This window comes from Sus scrofa, chromosome 6, assembly GCF_000003025.6.
Source record: "Sus scrofa isolate TJ Tabasco breed Duroc chromosome 6, Sscrofa11.1, whole genome shotgun sequence".
NCBI lineage: Eukaryota > Metazoa > Chordata > Mammalia > Artiodactyla > Suidae > Sus > Sus scrofa.
Genome location: NC_010448.4, coordinates 144,555,914 through 144,573,178, shown reverse-complemented (window position 1 = coordinate 144,573,178; position 17,265 = coordinate 144,555,914). Strand labels below are relative to the sequence as shown.

The 17,265-nt window shown below is 38.5% G+C and overlaps 1 long non-coding RNA gene across 1 annotated transcript; it reads right to left on the bottom strand.

Annotated features, from left to right (window-relative positions):
• Positions 2,158-14,899, bottom strand: LOC110261211. Its single transcript, XR_002345156.1, has 2 exons — positions 7,447-14,899; positions 2,158-2,915 (listed from the first exon to the last, which is right to left on the bottom strand). It is a non-coding gene; the product is annotated as an uncharacterized LOC110261211 (long non-coding RNA).

The window sequence follows — 17,265 nt, the reverse complement described above, 5'->3', positions numbered from 1 at the left end:
TGGGGATGAATTGTATATAAGAGATGATATTGGATAGAATCAGCAAACTTGAGGATGAAGAAATAAAATTTACTCAATATAAACAATAGAGAGAAAATAGACTAGGAAAAAAATGAACAGTCTCGAGGACCTGAGGTACAGTAACTGAAATCTGAACATTTGTATCATAGGAGTCCCAGGAGAGAAGAAAGTGGGTCTAAATGAGTATTGAAAGAAACTATGGTGGATAATTCCCCAAATTTGATGAAAGGCACAAAGTTAACAGTTCCAAGAAACTGAGAAAACCCTACCAGGATAATTCCAAGGAAATTCATGCCAAGACATATAATTGAATTCTGAAAACTGAACACAAAATACAAATTCTTGAAAGCAACTAGAAAGAAACCGTATATTACCCATCAGAGGAATATATAATTCAGATGACATAGATATCTCATCTGAAACCATCGTTGCTAGAGAAAATAGCATGACCTTTTTCAAGTGCTGAAAGAAGAAAACTGTCAATTGCAAATTCTATATCCAGCAAAATGGCCCTCAAGAACAAAGACATGTTCAAATGAAGAAAAGCTAAGAGAATTTTTTGCTAACAAACCTATCCTTAAAGAGTGGCTAAATGAAGTTTTAGAAACAGAAAGGAAAAGAATTTGGAATTTCAGCAAGGAAAGTAGAATATAAAAGTAGGTAAAAAAAAATAGGGATAAATATAATAGACTCGCCTCATGAATTTTTACAATCATGATAATTACAACAAAAACCGTAATATCTGATGCTCAAGGCAGTGATATTAAAATTTGGGGAAAGCAAAAGGGCCTGAATAGAAATGTTTTCCATACTTCACTCAAATGATAAAAATGTTGATACTGACAGATTGTGATGTCAGATATGTGTATTATAATACCTAAATCAACAACATTTTATGCAAAGAGATACTCTCAAACACTAAAAATAAATCAAGACAGAATTGTTCCAGTGACCCATAGGAAGGTGCTAAAAGAGAAACAGAGGAAAACCGGGAAACAAATAATAAAATTGCATACTTAAGCTCATATATATCAAGAATCACCCTAAATGTAAATGGTGTAAATACATCAATTGAAAAGGCAGATTGGCAGAGTGGATCAAACAAACAAACAAGCAAAAAGAAACACAAGCCAACTCTATGGGTTTGAAGTAAGAAGAAATTCACTTCACATTCAATGACATAGGTAGGTTGAAAATAAAAGGATGTTTTTATATAGTAAAATCGAATATATGGAAACCAAAATTAAAAACACAATACTATTTCCAATCATTCTATTAAAAAGTACTATAATAATTTACAAAACATAAATAATTTGAATGCTGAAAATTACAAAATGTTAATAAAAGAAACCAAAGAAGACATAAATAGTTAGAGATATATGTGTTCCTGGATTAGGAGACTCAACTTAGTAAACATATCAATTCTCTCTAAATCGATCCATAGGTTTAATGCAATTTGTGTCAAAACCCCAGCAAGGATTTTTGTAAGCATAACAAGTTTATCCTAAAATTTATATGGAAAAGCATAGTATTTATAATAGCTAAAACACTCTTGAAAAAGAGGAATCAAGTGAAAAGAATCACTCTTCTTGATATTAAGGATTACAATATAGCTACAGTAATAACGGCAGTGTCATACTGGCAGAGGAACAGACACATCAATCAATGGAATGAAGAAGCCAGGAATAGCCTACACAAATACACCCAACTGATTTTTGACAAAGGTGCAAAAGCAATTCAATGCAAGAAGGATAGTCCTTTCAACAAATGGTGCTAGAGTAATTGGATATCCATTGACAAAAACAAACATTGCAAAAATTCAAACTAAATCTCATGCTTTATATAAAAATTAACTTAAAATGGATAATGGACTTAAATGCAACATTTTAAAAATACCTATTTTTTTTTTTCCGTCTTTTGTTTTTTTAGGGCTGCACCCACGGCATTTGTAAATTCCTAGGCTAGGGGTCGAATGGGAGCTACAGCTGCCAACCTATGCCACAGCCACAGCAACTTGGGATCTGAGCCACGTCTGTGAACTAAACCACAGCTCGTGGCAATGCTGGATTCTTTAACCCATTGAGCAAGGCCAGGGATCAAACCCATGTCCTCAGGGATACTAGTAGGGTTTGTTAACCGCTGAGCCAAGATGAGGTTTCCCAAATTGTTTTTTTTTTTTTTAAGAATGTTTTCAGGATTTAAATCTAAACAAAGCGTTCTTAGACTTGATGCCAGTACCACATACATAAAATTTTTTTTTGATAAATTAGAGCTCACAAAAATTAAAAAAAAAAAAACCTCTTGTTCTATGAAAGAGCTTGTAAAGCTAATGGAAAGGAAAGGTGTACACTGGCATAGGACCAATATGTATAATATATAAAGAACTCTCAAAAATCTATAACAAAAAAGTCCAACTAGAAAAATGGGCAAAACACATGAATAGACATTCCCTTGAAGAAGACATACAAAGAGCAAATAACCATGATGAAAAGTTTTTTAAGTACCTTTAGCCACTAGGGAAATGCAAGTTAAAAGCACAAGGTGACAGTGGACGATTATTCAGTCATTACAAAGAATGAAATAATGCCATTTGCAGCAACATGGATAGACCTAAAGATTATTACACTAAGTGAAGTCAGACAAAGACAAATACCATATGATATCTTTTATATGTGGAATCTAAAATATGACATAAATGAACTTATTTATAAAACAAAAACAGATTCACAGACAGAAGAAAAACATTGTTACTAAAGAGGGAAAGGGTGGGGAGGGAGAAATTGGGAATTTGGGATACACACTACTATATGTAAAACAGATAAATAACAAGCACCTACTGAATAGCACAAGGAACTATATTCAGTATCTGGTAATAACCTATAGTCGAAAAGGACCTGAAAGAGAAGAGAATAACAACTTTTACATATGTATAAAACTGAATCATTTTGCTATACACCTGAAACATTGTAAATCAACTATTTCAACAGAAGCAATACAATAAATGATATTAAAAAGAATGTTATAAAAAGCACAAGATAGGAGTTCCTGTCGTGGCTCAGTGGTTGGCGAATCCGACTAGGAACCATGAGGTTGCGGGTTCGATCCCTGGCCTTGCTCAGTGGGTTAAATCTGGCGTTGCCGTGAGCTGTGGTGTAGGTTGCAGATGCAGCTCAGATCCTGCGTTGTTGTGGCTCTGGTGTAGGCTGGTGGCTACAGCTCCGATAGATCCCTAGCCTGGGAACCTCCATATGCCACGGGAGCGGCCCTAGAAAAGGCAAAAAGACAAAAAAAAAAAAAAAAAAAAAAAGTCATACCACTAAAAGTTGATGAAGATGCAGAGTGATTGGACCACTTGTATGCTGGTGGTGGAATGTAAATGGTAGTCATAGTTTGCAGTTTGTTATAAAACTAACTATGAGACTAAATAGACCACCGAGCAGTTGAACTCTTAGATCTTTATCCCAGAGAAAAGAAAACTTGTTTGTTCACACAAAATGCACACAACTTTATATGGAATTTTGCATACAAATATTTACAACAGCTTAATTCACATGGGTAAAATACTGAAAACAACCCAGCCATTCTTTAGCAAGTGAACTGTTAAACTATGTTACATAAATAGCATGGATTACTACTCAAGAAAAAAAAAAGAGAGAATTATTGACACAGGCTACAATTTGGATGAATCTCAAGAGAATTACAGTGAGTGAAAAAAAAGCCAGTTACCAAAGATTGTATACTATATGATTCCATTTATGAAACATTCTTGGAATAAAAGGATAGTCATGGTGTTAGTAACAGAGGCAAAGAGATGAAGGAATGAGCATGGAAGGAAGGGGGTATAATTATAAAAAGCAACAGGAGAGATTCTCATGGTGATGGAAGTCTTCTGTATCTTGACTATGATTGTAGATATACAAAACTATACATATGATAAAATTCCATAGCATTAAATATATACACCGATGAATACAAGTAAAACAGGAGAAATCTGAGTGAGAGCAACCGATTGTATCAACGTTAATATCCTTTGTTGTGATACACTAGTTTTGCAAGGTATTACCATCAAGGGAGATTGAGTGAAAGTTACTCAGTATCTCTCGTCTTATTTCTTATAATTGCAAGAGCATCTTCAATTATCTAAAAGTAAACTCATTAGCTTTAAGGAGCACTTGCAAAAAAACAATACATGTCTTGTGACTCCCTGTTGACTACGGAACTGAAATTCAAACTATTCTAGCTTCAGATTCCCAGCTCCCTGCAAACAGACCCCAAATTCCCTTTCTGAAACTTACCTTCCACAAGTCTGCTCACACTGGCTTAGTAAGTGGATATTCTTGGGGGTTCTCCTGTCTGCTTCTCCACCCAGTTCATCCTCCAACTCTATCCCCTCATCCACATGCCCCAATCTTTCCCTCCTTCAAAATTCACCTCCAAATGGCATGTCCAGCCGGAAGGAATCCCTCGCTCTGAGTTCTCACACACTTTTCCACCTTGTATTGCAGCTTTATATGTATGTGTTTTACATTCTCCACTAAGCTGTGAGCTTGTCTCAGACAGATCTGAGATTCGTTTCTCTCTGCTTCTTTCACAGATGCTAATAAGCACCATCATGAGGCACACAGAAGTGACCAGGATGGTGTGGGGAAATGTAGGTTCCATCAAGAGGGGTAGAAGTCACTGTAGGAGTTCCCAGCTCTGAAGCCAGCTGGCTTCTCTCCAGTCCTGGTTCCACTGCCTCTTTACAGTTTGGCCCTATCCTCAATATCCTCACCTGATCTTAGGGAAATACATTTCAAGTGCTAACATGTTAGAAAGCAACCTCCTCAGTACCTGGTAACAAGCAGACACTCAAAATGCAGCCGGAGTCTCCAGTTCCTGTTTGCTCACATGCTACTTGTATGGACTTAGAGATGAATGAGTTTTCTTTTTACATTCAGTTTCTTCACCTCTAAAAATGGTCAAAAGTACCTATATTTGAAGTAAGATTAATTGACTTATTTATGCAAAATTCAAGCAGGGTATTGCTGCGGAATATGAAGAGCTAACATTCATTTGAGTCTTTACTACAAGCCTAATATATTACATATGTTTATTCACTTGGAGTTTATACTGTGAGTATGAAATGGAACTAATACTGTTTCCATTTCACAAATGAAGAGACGAGGCACAGTGAGATTAACTATGTGGTAGAGGCTAGGAAGTCTGGCTAGCTCCTGGACTTGTGTGTTACACACCATGCTGCCTCTCTAGCAGAGACAGGTGGTGATGTTTAGGATCCTCACAATTATAATTTGGGGAGTTTGTTTTCTTTCCATTTCTTCCTGGGCTCTGTAGACAACTAATGGAATTTGTGTCCCCCATCCTTCACAAGGAAATATTATCTTTTTTACAATTTTGATTCCCAGCATCAGGGCTGCTTCAGACTCTCTTCCCTTCTTCCAGGCAAGAATCTCCTCCCACTGCTATGATTTCTGTTCCCAACCTTTCTTTCAGCACTCTACTGCTATAAATATCTCCTTGTTCATAAAGATATCAGCTCCTACCTCATAAAGAAAGGAGGACACCAGGTAAAACTCCAACATCCCCTAGCCCACCCATATCCTGCAGCATTTTCTCTTCTTCATTCAAGATTTGATGCCTTTGTCTGAGCCCTGGAGTGCTTTTCAAACTGTAGCCCTAGGATCACCTATATTGGTATCACCTAGGATGCTTGTTAAAAACACTCAGCTGAACTTATACACTGACGCATGTCAAATTTTTTCAATTAAAAAAATATGCAACCCACATCTACAGAATCAGAATCTATAGGTGATACCTGGTGGGTTGCAGTTTAACAAGGCCCTCAGGTGATTCTGATGCAGAAGTGAGCTTGAAACCATTCCTTTAGAACCTTGCTTGATATATCATCCCATCTCTGACCTAACAGAACGAGTGAAGGGGGTCAAAAGGTAAGAAGAAAAAATAAATAACACCAATAAGAAAAAAGAAATGCAAGAGGAAAAGCAAGACTGGAGGAGAAAACTTCAGAGTGATTTTGAGCATGTTGAGTTGGAGATGCCTTGGGGACCCACAGGAGACTATTTCTAGCACTCAGCTGGAACTATGGAAATAGAATTCCAGGAAAGGTTGGGGCTGTATAGATAGATTTGATAACTATATTTTCCAAAACAAAAACAGGGAACCATGATTTGCAATGGATTTTTGTGCTTCTTGCAGATTCAAGAGAGAAAATTTTAATAGTAAAGTGCTGACATTCATGGGATATTTCAATGTTTTTATTTAAGCAATTTGCTTACCTTCTCTATCTTGTCTCCTCATCTGTAAAATTGGGATAATTGTGATACCTACTATATGGAATTCTTGTGAGTAAATAATGAGTATTTTGGAATGGATAAGCAATGAGATCCTGCTGTGTAGCACAGGGAAATGTTGTCTAATCACTTGTGATGGAACATGATGGAGGATAATGTGAAAAAAAGAACGCATATACATGCATAACTGGGTCACTTTGCTGTATAGCAGAAATTCATAGAACATTGTAAATCAACTATAATAACATTTTTTTTTTAGAAAATGTACTTGTTCTTCCTTTATTTTTACCCCTTTTCCTGCCTTCTCTGGTTTTAACTGAGCATTTTATATAATTATATTTTTTCTTCTCTCTTATTTTTTTGAAAATTTTATTTATTTATTTATTTATTTATTTACTTATTTTCCTTTTTATGTCCACACTTGTGGCATATGGACATTCTCAGGCTAGAGGTAGAATGGGAGCTACAACTGCTGGCCTATGCCACAGCCACAGCAGTGCCAGATCTGTCATGTCTGTGACCTAGGCCACAGCTTGCAGCAATGCCAGATCCTTAACCTACTGAGCGAGGCCAGGGATCAAAACCACATCCTCATGGATACTAGTCTGGTTCTTAACCCGCTAAGCCAAAACGGGAACCCCTTCTCTCCTCTCTTAGCATGTCAGTTTAAACTATACATTTATAATATATATTTTTTTTTAAGGCCGCACTCACAGCATATGGAAATTCCCAGGCTAGGGGTCAAATTGGAGCTGTGGCTGCCGGCCTACACCATAGCTTGTGGCAACATCAGATCTTTAACCCCACTGAGCAAGGCCAGGGATTGAACCTACATCCTCATGAATACTAGATGGGTTTGTCACCACTGAGCCACAATGGGAACGCCCATTTATAATAAATTTAAATCTACTTTCAAATAACAGTATACCACTTTGCATGCAATGCAGGTGCCTTATAACATAGTCTTCTCAGTTAATCCTTCTCATCCCTTATACATTTACATCATTCATTTCACTCATCCATAAGCTATAGTCATCTAATACATTGTTACTGTTATTACTTTGAACAGTTATCAGATAAATTAATAAAAAATTAAATGTTTTTATTTTACCTTTATTGATTCCATCTCTAATGTGCTTCTTTTCTTTATTAAAATCTGAAATCCAAAGAAAAGGATTAGGGGAGAACCTTGAAAGGACAGGAGAATGTTGGGGGAAAGACATTACAAACAGAAGGACGATGCCAAAGGGGCACAAAGCCAAGAAAGCATCTATGGATGAAACAGTAGCTGAATTGGGATCTACCCTAGAAATTATCTGTGGTTTAACTACCGCATTTTCTAGGTGAGAATTGCCCAATGTTATGCAACTGGAAAGTTGCAGAACTGGGAATCAAACCCAGGAAGAGTGACTTCAGCACCTATGCTGAGCACAGAAGGAGGTTAGATCCTGCTCAAAGTAGCTCACCCAACTAGACACAGTCAGGACCAGGTCTTTAGTCCCTGTCTCCCAGGCCCTCACCTTCTATTCTCCCGCAGGTACATATCCTGAAACACAATTAATCCTCAGAAATCCTAGGGGGACTTTAGAGATGGAGTTAACGTAGTCTTCTGAGTTCAAGGGTTAAAAAAAAAAAAAGGAATCTGAAATGACATATTCTCAGGAGGCAAAGAGCATTTATAGGGTTTCACTAATTACAGCTTTGAATAAGCTGCCAGCATAGTCATCCTAATGAAATGAGCCAGAATCCTTCCTTGGAAACTTTCCTAGACAATCAGGTCTGTGTAAGTGAATACTTATACCCTAGACCCAAGGGAATGCACCAACCAAATGAAGGCTCCTTCAGGAGGGTGGTGGATGGCAGAAGATTATCAGACACCATAAGGGGACTGTCAGAGGAGGTCTGTCTTTCTTGGTGTATTACGTAGTGAGTATACATACAAAATTATGTATTCACAGGACAACAAGGATGGGCATGAAAAACATAGTGCATACTGTAAAAAAGGTAAAGAAAATGAGGTAAGATGTATGGTACCTCACCATTTACCTAAACTAAAAATATATGCCAAAAACAATATTATATATTTTTGCAGGAACACACACATGCAAGACACATATTAAATGCATTAGAACATGAGCCTGTGGGAGGCAAAGAAATACAGTTAGCTATAGAGGATACACACACACACACACACACACACACACATACATATATATGTATATATATATATAATATACAGATTTGCACTTATTATTCATACATGATTTATATAGTTATATTATTTATTTATTTACCCTAAACAAATCATGTGTGTGTGTGTTACAACCCTGAACAATGATAAGAGGCTTGAGGGCAGCATGTGTCAATGATTCATTTTAGAAGCTCTCACATTTTCTGGTGTATAGTAGGCAAACCATAAATATTGCTCAATGAATGGCTTCATTTTCAACTTGCCCAGTGTTCTGAGCATTACCTGCCAGACAGCAAAGACCTTTCTTCCCAACATCTCCCTTGCCCCTGCTCTCAGCTCTCTCTTTGCCACTATGTTCTATTAAAGAGGCAAGTAAGAGCTGACTAGAAAGAGGAATAATTATTAAAGAATGAAAATAATTATCCCCATTAAAAGCAAGAAGCACATTTTACACTCCCTTTAAGCAAATGAATTTAGTTTTGCAGCGTATTCTCTTTTGATTTTTTTCCATGAGCACAGTGTTTCCACTGTAAAATACTCATTGGCTAAACAAAATCATTTCTTTGTACAAGTTAATAAAGAGAAATAAGTTTTCAACCAATTGTGTTACTTCAGCAGGTCTCTGAATGCTTGTGCGGAAGCATTTCACTGTTTTAAAACAAAATCGTATTTCTGCCAGTTAAATTGAATTCTGCAAGTCTGATTTTTTAAATGATTTTAAAAATTTATAACAGTTTTAGATTCACAGAATTATCTCAAAGGTAGTAAAGGGAGTTCCTATTCCACTCCCCACCCCACCCCCCACAGCCAATTTCCCCTATTATTAACATCTTATGTTTGTATGGTATGTTTGTCACAGTTAATAAAGCAATATTGATACAAGATTATTGACTCAAATTCATTTTTTATTAAAAGTCCTCATTTTCTTTCCTAATATCATTTCTGTGTCTCAGGATAGCATCCAGTTTACCATATTATATTTAGTTATTATGTACCTTTAGTTTCCTCTTGGTTGTGACAGTTTCCCAGTCTCCCCCTATTTCTGATGGCTTTGACCATTTTGAGGATTACTAGTCAGATATTTTGTAGACTGTCTCTCAGGTGGGGTTGATTTGATGGTTTTCTTATAATTAGACTGGGGTAATGTTTGGGGAGGAAAACTGCAGAAGTAGAGTATCATTCCCATCACAGCCCATCAAGGAACCTACCATCCACATGACTCATCAGTGTTGATGTTATCCTTGATACCCTGGTTGAGGTAGTGTTTGTCAGATTTCTTCACTACAAAGTGATTCTTTTTCTTGCTTTCCATCCTATACTCACAAGCCTGCTCTTAAATGTTAAGACTAATTAATGAAATTGCAGAGACTGGCCTTAAAAACAAAGTCTTTACAGTTAACAAAAGTAGTCTTAGAAAAGAGTGGAAGAGATGTGAACTTCTGACTCACGAAGGTGGCATGAAAAAATCTGATTGGAAAAAGCTTAAAATTGACAAGCCTCACAGGAATGTGGATTTTGTGCTCCTATACAATACAGAGACATGCGAATATCTGTCACTTTCCAATTGGCCCTGCTTTTTGTGAATGTACATTTGTCCTTGGACATATAATGTGCAAATACTGTAACACATCATAGTGATAACATAAGAATCAAATGCAGAGATTAACAAAGGACTATGAAAATACTGGAGGAAAGAGCAATTTCAACCAGACGACTCGAGAACACCTTCATGGAGGGTATGACATGTGGGTATGGTTTTCAGAGACAGGGAAGCCTGAAGGAACATCATTTGCATGAACATGGAAAAGGAAAGGACAGGGCATAGGACATGGGGAGTTCTAATGTGTGAAGGCACAGGCTGGGGGGAACTTTTGCACAAGGCTAAAGAGTTTGAACTTCATTCTATGAGCGTAGGTGTGGGGGACGTTGACTTTTTGGGGTAAGGACAGTAATATGATAATGTGTGAGAAAAAACCTGACAACTGTCTAGGGGAAATTGGAAGGATAAGAACTTAGAGGGAAAAGGAGTTACAAGACTTATGAAAGGGTATAAATGAAAGGAGGTGATGTTGTAAATAGAGAAGAGTGGGAAAATGTTAGGAGCAGTATAGATAGGATTTGGATCAATATCATAGCTAACAGTAGCAGAGACTGACAGGATACTTACTAAACCCACCTCCTCTTCCTTCCTGGGCTCATAGCTGGACCCCATTCCCCCACCTCTTTTAAATTAGCTGGTGTCATGTGCCTGAGTCCCAGATGAACAGAACGTTACGGATGAAAGTCATATATGGCACTTTCAGGCCTATCTCACTCTCTCTTCTCCCTTCCCCATCAGACTGGAATGGAGAGAACGCCCAAGTCCACCCTGAGAGCCATGCCTTGAAGACAGTATAACCATAGGACAGATGGAGTTGTGTTTCTTGAATCACTGCTTTGAGAAGAATTAGCCAACCTGCTAGACCTTGAGACAAGTGAGAAGTAAACTGCCTTCCTGTTGAGCCATTGCATGCTTGGGTCTATTTGCAATCACAGCATAGCTTGGACTACCCTAGCTAGATTAGAAATTGGTACTTTGAAGTTGGTACCCCCATAATAGAAAACTAAAGCCTGTGATACTGGCTGTGTGGGAAGAGATATGGGAGCCAGACAGGCTGAGGCGTATTGTTTTGCTATGGCAAAATATTTGATAAAATTATTGCCTGAGTCACTGTGCAGGGGATCGGGCTGGACCTGGGTGAACCTTCACAGTCTGAATGTACCAGTGGCTCCCAAAGCCTTGATTTAAGGGGCTAAAGTCCAGTCATTGGGTTGGAATGAGGCCTGAACAGCATGTGTATACTACTTTTACATCAGACGTTGAAAATGCCAATTGTCTTTCTCCAAGAATGGGAATTGGAAGGTGACAGAATTAGGAGGGCCTAAAGCTCCCCCCAAGAAAGCCCTCTTCTCCTCACAAAGCTAACCTCAAAAATGCCTCACCCAGACCTTGTCTTCAAGGGCAACTTGTCCATGAGCTGAGAGGAGGTAGATCTGGCTCTGAGGCCCAGGGCCTGGGGGTGCTGAAAAAGAAAAATAATCCTACTTCTAACATTCCATAGGTTTGGGGGACCTAGAGATGCCTTTCATTCTAGATGTATGCACTGCTCTCTTTGTGGTCCTAGAAGAATTAAGTCAGAGGGATGGGTGGAGACATTGAGGCCTGGAGACACAAAGTAACCTATTTAAGGTCAGGGAGCTGCTTCTCCATTTTAAATGGGTTGCCAGCATGATGCAGCAAATTAGAAGCAGAGTCTAGACATACCTAGAGCTCATGAAATCTAAGAGGAGAGCTTAAATGGACATGATGGTGTCTACACCATGGACAATCTGATCCAACTCTCATTTACATATGGGAGCATGGAGATCCAAACAGAGAAAGAGAGCCCACTCTCCACAGTAGTTACCGTGTGCCTGGCACCCTTCAGAAAGCTTTCCATGTATTAACTCCTTTCATCCCTACAACTGTACTACAAGGTAAGTATTATCATCTCCATTCGGCAGGTGGAAAACAACAGACACAGACTGGACAAGTAACTTCAGAGAAGGCAAGCAACTTACCTAAAGGCACATGTCTTGACAAAGCCAGGATTCAAATCCATGCAGTCTGGCTGTGGAAGCCACGCTTGCAGCCACTGTGCTATAGCCACTCTGAACTAGTGAGCATCTGCTGGATCTGTATTTCCAGACGGCTCGCTAAAGCCTTCTTACTCACATGCACTATCTTCCTGCTGCCTGCTGGGCAGAGCTCCAGATCCACATGCACTGATCTGCACAGACAGCACGCCATGGTCAGGCCAGCCTCGTCTCTCCACCCCTCCCCACACTGGATGCCTCAGCCCACCTCAACCCTGCCACCCCTGCCCTTTCCCCATCTGCGAGCAGCTCTGTGGAAGAGTGGGGAGCACGTCCTGAAGAGTCAGAGTTCTGGTTCTGCAATGTACTGTCCCTAGAATAACCTTAGGCAAGTATAAAATAGTATCTACCTACTAGGCTGATCCTGAGGAGTCAATGAAATAATGTAGATGAAATGTTTAACATAACGGCTGGCACCTAAGAAGCACTTTGACAGCAAGAAAACCTTATTGATGTGAAACTTGTGTTCCCAGCTTCAAACATCTCATAGATGACTATTCATACCCATAAGTGGCATGGCATTCTGATTTAGAGTATGGAAAAATAGTCAGTAAATAGCCACAGGAGCCAGCAATGGTCAGTAAACCCTTGCGGTGGAAGCTGCATTGAGTTCAGCCTTGAAGGTAGAATTGACTCATCCACGTGGAAATGAGTGGGTAAAGTATGGACAAGTTAAAAGCAAGATGCACACAGTATTTTGTGGTGGTGACTTTTGTTGGGTTAATATAGGCACCACCCAGGGGACTGGTGGGAGACAGCATTTGAAAAGGTAGCTTTGGGAAGGATTATAAGGGTTTTGAAATCCAGGCGAGGGAATATGTGATTTCTCCCTCTCTCCTTCCCTTTCTAACAACTAATGACAACGACAACAGCAAAGACAAAAACCTCTCAGAGGAAAACAGCCCAGGTACTAATCTGTGCTCTCAGATTAAAATTTAAAGCCTGAATCTCAGCATCCCACACGTTGATGAGGGAGGCTGTGGCCACACAGGGTTCTGGCAGGTGTGTTCCTCTTAACAACAAAGATCCCTGGGGGCTGCATGCCCTCAGGATGAATCACAGCAATTTGCAGCTTTGCCTTGTTGGAGACATTTCAGTTCCATTAGCTACTCAGTGCTCAAAGAGTTCTGCCCTCATCTGGTCCAAGATTAAGACAAAAGACTCACTGGGACTGAAAGAGGTGTAGGCTGGGTATGCACCAGCAAGAGCCTCAGAGGCCAGGACAGAGTGTGCATGAATGCCAGCAGGTCCCCAAGTCTTGAGTCAGGCGAGGAGCCTTTTTCTAAGGTATTTGATCTCTGTTGAACTGCCTTCTCTAAAATCTTCAGGTTACTTTCTGTGTGTAGCTTTTCTTCCCTGAGTTCAGCTTTATTCTTTGACTAGCAGTTATTCACCATAAATAATTTGTCATTTTGTTTCATCAGTGTCACTTATAAATTGTCACATCAACTATTACATTATTATAACTGACAGTGTAAACAAAGAATTCTCTAAGATTGGTCTGATCAGAGCATTGCTGAATTTGCAAAAGCTTATTGAAATGTACCTCACACAAAAAAAGAGTGTACAAATTATAAGCATACAATTTGATACAATCCATCATTATAAGCAACAGGACATTTTTAGCACCCCTGAAGCCAAGCCTAAACCTCAGGTCCCTTCCCCAAACTACTGCCTCCCTATTTAATTATTACACAGACTCCTAAAGCTATAGTAAAGTTTTGCTTGTTTTTGATCTTACATAAGTGGAATAATACAGCATATATTCTTTTGTGTTGGATTTCTGTGCTCAAAATATTTGTGAGGTTTGTTCGTGTTGTATTTTTCCATAGGTTTTTTCCATCATAATTGCCGAAGAGTATTTCACTGAGTGAGGATACCGCCACTTCTATTATGAATGGACCTTTGGGCTGCTTCCAGTTTGGCAATACTTCAAATAACGCTGCAGTGAACTTTCTTGTAAAAGTCTTTGTATACATATGCTTGCACTTCTGTTGGGTATGTGCCTAGGAGTGGAGTTGCTGGTTACAAGATAGGTGTCTGTTTCAGTTTGTATTTCCTTGATTACTAACAAGATTGAGCACCTTTTGTAGCTGTACCAGCCATTCAGATAGCCTCTTCTGTAAAGAAAATACAAGGAATTATCTATATTACTGACTGACTTGTACAGAGTTTTTCACGTATTTTGTCAATTGTGTGTGTTACAACTATCTTCTAATCTGTGGCTTACTTCTTCACTCCTGGAATTTGATACACAAAAGTTCTTAATTTAATGTAATCCACTTTATCAATATTTCTTTGTGCTATTTGTATCATTCAATATTTTTCTCTATCTTCACATCATGAAGATATTTTTTATCTTATAGAAACTTCACATTTAGAGCTACCATCAATTGAAAACTGATTTTTATGCATGTGTTCACATAATAATTAAGTTTCTTTTCTTTTTCCCATGCAGTTACCCAATAGACACACCATTGATTGAACTATCTTTCACCACTGCTTTTCAGGATCAAGTTGTAAAAGCCAGTGTCCAAATATGTGGGTGTGTTTGAGGACTTTTTTCTTAGTCTGTCTACTTTTACACCAATATCACACTACCGGAGTTCCCGTCGTGGCGCAGTGGTTAACGAATCCGACTAGGAACCATGAGGTTGCGGGTTCAGTCCCTGCCCTTGCTCAGTGGGTTAACGATCCGGCATTGCCATGAGCTGTGGTGTAGGTTGCAGACACGGCTCGGATCCCGCGTTGCTGTGGCTCTGGTGTAGGCCGTGGTTACAGCTCCGATTCAACCCCTAGCCTGGGAACCTCCATATGCCGCAGGAGCAGCCCAAGAAATAGCAAAAAGACCAAAAAAAAAAAAAAAAAAAAAAATCACACTACCTTAATTACTATAATATTATAATAAATATTCATATCTAGTGTATAAGTTCTTTGACCTGATTGTTTCATAGTAGCAATTTTTATTTCCATATATATTTTAGAAGGAAGCTCGTGAGTTTTTATTTTTAAAAACTACTGTACTTTTTATCAGGATTGTAAATCATAGAGTTTGTTTTACAGAGTTTTTCAATCCATAAACATAGGTTGTTCCTCTACGTATAAAGGTCTTCATAATTTCTCTCAATATTGTGTTATTTTCTGTGCAGAGTTCTTACTTTTTTTTTTTTTTTTTTTTTGTCTCTGCTATTTCTTTGGGCCGATCCTGTGGCATATGGAGGTTCCCAGGCTAGGGGTCCAATCGGAGCTGTAGCCACCGGCCTATGCCAGAGCCACAGCAACGTGGGATCCGAGCCGCATCTGCGACCTACACCACAGCTCACGGCAATGCCGGATCGTTAACCCAATGAGCGAAGCCAGGGATCTAACCGCAACCTCATGGTTCCTAGTCGGATTCGTTAACCACTGCGCCACGATGGGAACTCCCTCTTACATGTATTTTGTAAGATTTATTCATAGGCATTTGGCATTTCACTGCTATATAAATGGTATCTGCTTAAAATTTTCTTTTAAATTGTTACTGCTGCAATTGATTTTGTATCTTGACCTGTATCCAGAAACTTTGTCGAACATTATTTCTGATAATTTAATTGTAAATTATTAATTTTTCTGCATGTAACACTATTTGTAAGCAATAAAAGTATTAGTTTTTACTTTACATTCATTATGTCTTTTGTTTATTTTCTGTTCTTGTTGCACTTGCTAGAATTTTCCGTAAAATGCTACACAAAAGAGGTGATACTGGCCCTAATTGTCCTATCCCTAGCCTCAGATAGAAAGCTTTCAACATCTTACCTTTCAGTATGCTATTGATTTTTTAGCTAGCCCTTACAAAACTAAGGAAATTCTTTTCTATTTCTAGTTTTAAGAAGTGTTTTTCCTCATGAAAAGATACTGAATTAAATCTTTTTTCATCTAGTGAGAGGTTCGAAAAATTTATAACTTAGTGTCAATACAGTGATTACACTGCATATTTTTTCCAATGCTGAGCTAGTTTTGCTTTCCTAGAAAATTTCCAACTTGATTTTGATGAATTGCATTTTTATATAGTGCTGGATTGAGGTTGTCAAAATTTTCTTTAGGGTATTTGCACCTATGTTCATGAGTAACATTGGCCTATGATTTTTGATAACAAGTTTATGGTATCAAGTTGATTGGCAAGAATCATTTATCTTACCTTCTTGTTAATTTTGTAGTATCTGTTGAGTTTAAGCAAACGGCCCTTCTAGTACACAGCACAATGTCTATCAGCTGGCAGCATTCAAAAAATTACTTGAGGAATGAATGAATAAATTTGAGAGAAGCAGAAACACAGGAAGTCACATCGACCAGATGCTACTCACTGTCCCGTTAAGCTGGAAAGCACAAAGTTTAAGACGATCTTCAGACATGCCAGGAGCCTGTATCTCTGAGGACTTAGCCAATGGTTTTCAAGCCTATCAAACTCAGTACCATCGTGTAAAATATATATTTGCGGAGTTCCCAGTAGTTAACAAATCCGACTAGGAACCTGAGGCTGCGGGATCAATCCCTGGCCTTGCTCAGGGGGTTAAGGATCCGGCACTGCCGTGAGCTGTGGTGTAAGTTGCAGATGCAGCTCCAATCTGGCATAGCTGTGGCTCTGGCATAGGCCAGAGGCTTCGGCTCTGATTAGATCCCTAGCCTGGGAACCTCCATATGCTGCAGATGCGGCCCTAGAAAAAGACAAAAAATAAATAAATAAAATATATATTTGCAACTTCCCCTTTGGCATTTTGAAAAGAAACTCACAGATAGTCTAAATTTTTAGAAAATCATATAATATCCTCTTGAATAGAAAATCAATAATGAAAAGTAATTTATAATAAAAGAAATGTTTTAGGCATGACTAGAGACATGAAGAAAGTGGCAGGTGCTTGCTCCTAGTTATAATGAGTAAATGTGGATGTATGAGAAGTAAGACAATACTCAAATAATGTTTACTGTTGACACTTTCCCTTTATTCTGAACATTTTGAGATAAAGCCTAAATGGGCATGTTCATGTGTCTGTATAAGCAGAACTAATATGAATGTGACAGCTACAA